The sequence below is a fragment of the Pteropus vampyrus genome, unplaced genomic scaffold (genome assembly GCF_000151845.1).
Source record: "Pteropus vampyrus isolate Shadow unplaced genomic scaffold, Pvam_2.0 Scaffold292, whole genome shotgun sequence".
In the NCBI taxonomy this organism is placed as follows: Eukaryota; Metazoa; Chordata; class Mammalia; order Chiroptera; family Pteropodidae; genus Pteropus; species Pteropus vampyrus.
The window spans coordinates 576515-582514 of record NW_011889073.1 but is presented as its reverse complement, the minus strand read 5'-3'; the positions used below and the strand labels follow the sequence as shown (position 1 = coordinate 582514).

General features: G+C 46.8%; 2 pseudogenes; both read right to left on the bottom strand.

Annotated features, from left to right (window-relative positions):
• Positions 1 to 495: 495 nt before the first annotated feature.
• LOC111729954 lies at positions 496 to 614 on the bottom strand (annotated as a pseudogene).
• A 4275-nt stretch (positions 615 to 4889) lies between these two features.
• On the bottom strand, positions 4890 to 5011 carry LOC111729952 (annotated as a pseudogene).
• Between the last annotated feature and the right edge of the window lie 989 nt (positions 5012 to 6000).

The window sequence follows — 6000 nt, the reverse complement described above, 5'->3', positions numbered from 1 at the left end:
CCTTGCCACCGCTCAGAAATGTTTGAGACTTTGTGGACGAAAAGAGGAATTTCCCCATACCTGGAAGGGTTAAGCACTGAGTCAATCTAGAGCAAATGGCACACCCAGTGTGAGGTCCACGAGGGTGAAGTAATTTATCTGTGAGTCATATCACTGAATACACTCTGTTCTATAGAATGTTGGTTAGCAACTTGCTCCAAACATTGTGTCCAATGGCTCTGTTATACACACGTCTGAAAGTGGGAGGACTTGTCGTTTTGACTTGGCATCAGGCAAGGAAATGAATGCGTGGCATTGAAACGGACTTGGGTTTTCACTGATGGATTTAGCACCTGAAAGGAGGCACTATGTTGCATGATTTTCTTTTCTTTTTTTAGTTTTTATTTATTTATTTATTTATTTATTTATTTTTTAATTTAGGAGAGGCAATCCTTGGTTGACCTCACAGATTGCGAGGACCTCGTCAGTTTACAATCCCTTATTTTTTATTTTTTACGCCTACAGCACCTGGTTTTCCTAGGTGGTCTCCCATCCAAATACTAACCAGGCCCGACCCTGCTTAGCTTCCAAGGTCAGATGGTTTGGGGCTTGTTCAGGGCAGCATGGGCGTGGACGCATGATTTTATTTTCATACTAAACATGAAAGCCCCTGGCGAACAGGCAAAGAGCGACACTCCTGAGAAACTTTCAGCAAGGGGAGGGCTATGTGAGAAAACAGAAAAAAGAAAGGAAGAAAGAAAGCAAGCAAGCAAGCAAGCAAGCAAGCAAGCAAGCAAGCAAAGGAACCTTCTTATTTTACTATATCATGGCTTTTTCACACACTCTGACTATATGATTGAATTCTTAGCAATTGGCAGGACTTCATAATGACTGGTGTTTTAAAATAAAACCTGAAAACTCAGTTAGTTGTTCCAACCACAGACCCTATTAAAAGAACACTGTATTCGTAAGTCAGGAAGAATGAACAGGGAGGGTGAGTCCGTGTGTGTCTAAGACGGGGGGAAAGGTGTGAGGCCTTGCTGTTTCGTTGCTAGGCAATAGGTTGCAAGTGACAACAGTCCCTTTTTCTCTAAAGAACTAGAGTGCTTTTTTTGTTTTGTGAAAGCAGTGTGTTTTCTTGGTACAAGAAGTAGACATGGAGTTTACACTAATTCATGATATCATAGTAAACAGTGTTTACAAAAGGGAATGTTATTCTATTTTTAAAATGTTGTGTTGGCTTTTCATCACCACCTAAGAAATCATTTGCCTAAGGAGACAAAGTTCTTTCCTTTTCTCAGTTTATTACCACTGTTTGGGTTGTCAGGCTGTGGTTTGTGTGACTGTGACTCTCTCTCTCTCTGAGCCTCTAAAACAGGGATACCCAACCCCCGGGCCACAGAAGGAACCGCAGCAAGAAGTAAGCAGTGGGCCAGGGATTTGCAGCCACCCCCACCGCTAGCGTCACCGCCTCAGCTCCACCTCAGATCATCAGGCGTTAGATTCTCATAGGAGCACCAGTCCCTGGTGCCAACAAGGTTGGGGACCACTGCTCTAAAGTATCGCCCTTTCCCAGTGAATAGTGAATATGCCTCCAAGCGTCTCAACAGAAACCGTGTCTACATTCAGAAATGTTATTGGATTTGGTTTTATAATTTCAAACTAGTTAGCTAATCCTGAAGAGAACATGTTATAGTGTTGTGTATACTTCTTTTATTGATTCTATTCCAGTATAGTGTATGCATGTTGTGTACTGGTTATAGTCTCTCCGAGATAGGGCCCTAGATCTCTTGCATCTTACAACTTCAGTAGCATCTAACACAGAACTTGGCATGTAGTAGATACTTAATAAATGCTTATTGAGTGCATGAATGCACAAAGATTAATATAGTGTTGCATCATCCAATTACATGGATTTTAAATAGATTCAAGGCAGGCAGGCTCTGAAAATAGCGAATTGATGTTTGGTGTTACAGCTATTGTAAAAAGAGACAGAAATCCAAATACACGTAGTTTTGACACATGTCCCTCCTCCTCAAAGCCATATGTTTTACATAGAAATATCAACCGAAAACTCTTGAGTATAGGTTCAGAATGCCGATATTCTTTCAATTTTAACAAACCATAAAGTTATTTCTAAAAATGAAAATGTATAAAGGTTTGAGAACCAGCCCGTAGGTTTAACATTTCCCTAAGGTAAGTTATTTCCCTGAAGTAGAGTTAGGGGTTTGCTAACGCACTTCCACAGAATCTGAAAATGTGTCCCCGACAACAGGAAGTGACATGTGTGCTGGTCTTTTTCTTCTTTTTCACAGTGTAGAAGAATCTTTGGATGAGCTTTATCTCTTGGGTTTCAGAAGAGTAAGATGCTTCCCCCGCCCCATCCCTGATACTCTCTAGGACATTGATTCTGGTTCCCAAAGAATGATGGTTAATATGGAGTGCTTACTATATGCTGGCTACCATTCTAAATTCTTTACACGAATAATCCTTTTAATCCTCACAGCAATCCTATGAGGCAGATGCTATTATTGTCCATTTTATAGAGGAAGAAACTGAAGCACAGAGAGGTTAAGCGACTTTCCAAAGACTCTGCATCTAGTAGGTGTCAGAACTGAGTTGGAACCCGGACAGACTAGCTCCGGACTCCACACTCCTAACCCTTCCACACTCCCTCTGAAATAGAGAAGGGAAAAAGAAAGCCCTCACACACGAATCGTCACCACCCCAGATGTGGACTCTCCACCCAGCTGCTGCCTTCCACTATGGCGCTGTCCTCAGCCTTGCTCCGGGCTGGTCTGGGACTGGTGGCTCACTTGAGCCAAGGCTCGAGGGCTTTGCAAATGTAAGGAATGCAACTGCCATCTTAGACCCAGAGCTCCCTTGTCCTAGACCTGGGCTTGTGCTGCATGGAGAGCAGCTTCCCTGGGCTTGACTTGAGGATCAGCCCTCCACGCCTGCACCCTGAAAGCCTGGAACTGGCTTTCGTGGGGAGTCAGGCAAGGCACTATGTTAACAACTGAATCTATCCAGAGGAGGTGCATACAACACACTCCACACATACACACAGTACACACACCACCCATACACACCTATGCCACACACACACGTGCACACACACCCACACCCACACCCACACTATGCTTTTTGTAGCTGGTTTGCCTTCCCACAATTCCTTTATCAGCAAACCCTTCTGAAGATACACCCATACCTGCATTCCAAGACCACAGGAATCACTTCCCTCCCTGCTGAAAGGCCCTCCCTCCCAGAGTGAATCACAGAAACTGCTGCAGAGCAGTCTGGCCTGGGCCCCACCCTGCCCACAGGAAGTGACAAAGAGTAAACATACCGTTTTTCTCTAAGGGCTGGTGCATGCGTTAAGCAGGCGATTTTAAAAAGTGAGAGCCGTTTGAGAGGTAGTGACAGTACCTGAAGGAGGCCACGGGATTCCCGTGAAGTTTTCCCCAACAGGGGAAAAAACTCTGAAATTACAGAGCCCTGAGGAGGTGGCTCCTCTTGGATTCCGGCTGCTGTGCCACCAAGCATGCACAGGGATTAGGGCATTTGGGACAGAGGTGGGGTCAGAGGGGCAGCCTTGGGGGAGGATGCCAGGGTAGGGCTGGGTCTTTTAGTATTAAAAAAAAAAATCAAGGTGTCATTTCTTTCAGGAACCTCCCTGCAGGGCCCCAAAGTCCTCTGGTACCCAAACAAAGGCCAAGGGTGGTGGTGCCTCAGAGGCCACTGGGTTCTTGAGATACTGCTGATGGTTGGGCTGCCAGTCAACAGGCGTTACCATGTGATCCCTGTGGGGCAAGGACCCCAAATTATCAGGTCTAGTTCCAGCATGCAATTTGGACAGTCTCCAGTGATTGGGGCAAACCCAGATTCCACTTATAATCTCGCCAAAAAGACAAAGAGCCACCAAACAAACAGCTCTAGAACCATGTGAAACTGTTGATAAGTGAAGCAGATTACAGAGAGTCCCGTGCACTGGAGTCACCTGGGTTTTGCTAAAATGTGGATTTGGGGTAGGGTCTGAGCATCCACATCTCTTCCCATCGGCGCCAAGGCAGCCGGTCCATAGATCATACTTCAAGCGTCAAGTATTGGGGGTATGAGAGAGCACTCGGGATGAGGTTGGTCCATGGACCCTGGCAGAATCGGGGGACGCTTCCTCGGGTGTGGGGGGTTGAGATGGGTCCTGGTGGTGAGAATGGATGGGGGGAAGGGTAAAGAGGCCCAGGATTTACAAGGCAGGGGGTGACCTGACAGATCCCCATGGCGTATGGCAACTGCCCCCTGCTCAAGGATCAGGATCAGCCCACCAGGTACTCTCGAGGGAGTTGAAGGGTTGGAGAAGTTAGGATCTTGGAAACTGAACTCTGCCATGTAGTAGCTGGGAGACTAGGCAGGTCTGAAAAATGGGGATGGTGATGACAATCCCACAGGATTGGTCTGAGGATTAAATGGGATGGTATGGAAAGTGCTTAGTAAAGGGCCTGGCACAGCATAAGCAGTCAGAAATTAGAATACTTATTATTATTATTATTATTATTATTAACTGGAGTAAAGGAGTGGTGTGTCTCCTGTTTACTTCTGAGCCCTGGGCCAATGTATCCCCAAACAGAGGGCACCCTGTGGAAGCAGGGCCTCCCTTCTCCCCATTTGTCCCCTGTGATGCTCGGGATGGGAAAACTGCATGGCGGTGACAAGAGGCCGGAAGGGCCTCATTTCCCAGGCCGAGGAAGGGCCGAGGCCGTCCCTGTTTCGAGACACAAACAGGGGAAAGGATTCAAGGTCCTCAGGAATAATTTATTCATTTATTTATTTTTTAGGCGAGGCAACCCTTGGTTGACCTCACAGACTGCAAGGACCTGGTCAGCTTACAATCCCTTATTTTTTATTTTTTACGCCTACAGCACCTGGGTGGTCTCCCTAGGTGGTCTCCCATCCAAGTACTAACCAGGCCGATCCTGCTTAGCTTCCGAGATCAGACGACATCGGGCTCATTCAGGGTGGCATGGCCGTAGACAGGACAAATTTATTACGGAAAAAATTCTTCAACGATGTTATAAACAACCCGTCATGACACTGAAATGTCACCGTATGGCAGACTCTTTGTATTTTAGTCACAGTATACCAGGACACGTTCTAATCCTAGGTGCAGCCAGATTCAGGATGGGGACTTACTGGCGTCAGGTTTTCTGACACTGGTTATCTGGAGGGCCGCCCGCCTCCAGGCCAGCCGGGAGTCCTGCCGAATGTAGTTGCTAAGGCACTTTAGCGGAAGGCGAGGAGTTCGCTTTCCCCAAATATTTCCCTCTGAGAGATAAACCAAGAGATAAACAGAAGGTGTCAGGCAACGCCAAGCTCCAGCTAGGCCAGGCCTCTGGAAGAGCAACTGTGAATGTTGATGCCATGGGTAGATTCTAAACAGCGATGATTTATTTTTCAAAGTCTCTGGTCATTTTTTAATCCTTATTTTTCTTCTCCTCCCCTTCTCTTCCACAGGCAGGGCAAACCATCTTCAGGCCAACTGGCCGTACTTTCTGTTTTCCTCAGGTGCGTTTGTATGTGAGATGATGAACTTTTACATGGCTGTTATTAGAGGTCATTGCTATTCCATTCTTTCGAGGATGTATCCAACACACAAGAATGTTTCTCAGTTTTAGAGGTAAAGAGGCAGACACAAGGCTACCATCCTCACTAAGCTCTGTATCCCCTCTCCTCCCTGGCTCTGACTGGGCTGCTCTCCTTGCCCCTCCGTCCTGAGGAGCCCAACCTCAGGGCGCCCTGTCCCCCGACCTGCACCTCGGGAGGCTCCCACAGTGGCCTCTGGCTGACCAAAGTTTATCAGCCTGGACTTCCTCATCCTGGGTCTCAGTCCAAGATGACAATTAAGTTATCTCACTCTTGTTTACTGGAGGGAGGAGGCCTCCCAGAGGCCCCCACCCTCTCCTGGGGTCATATATGCATTTTAACAGCTGCATTCATTGGTTCATTTAGCAAATAACCAGGCAG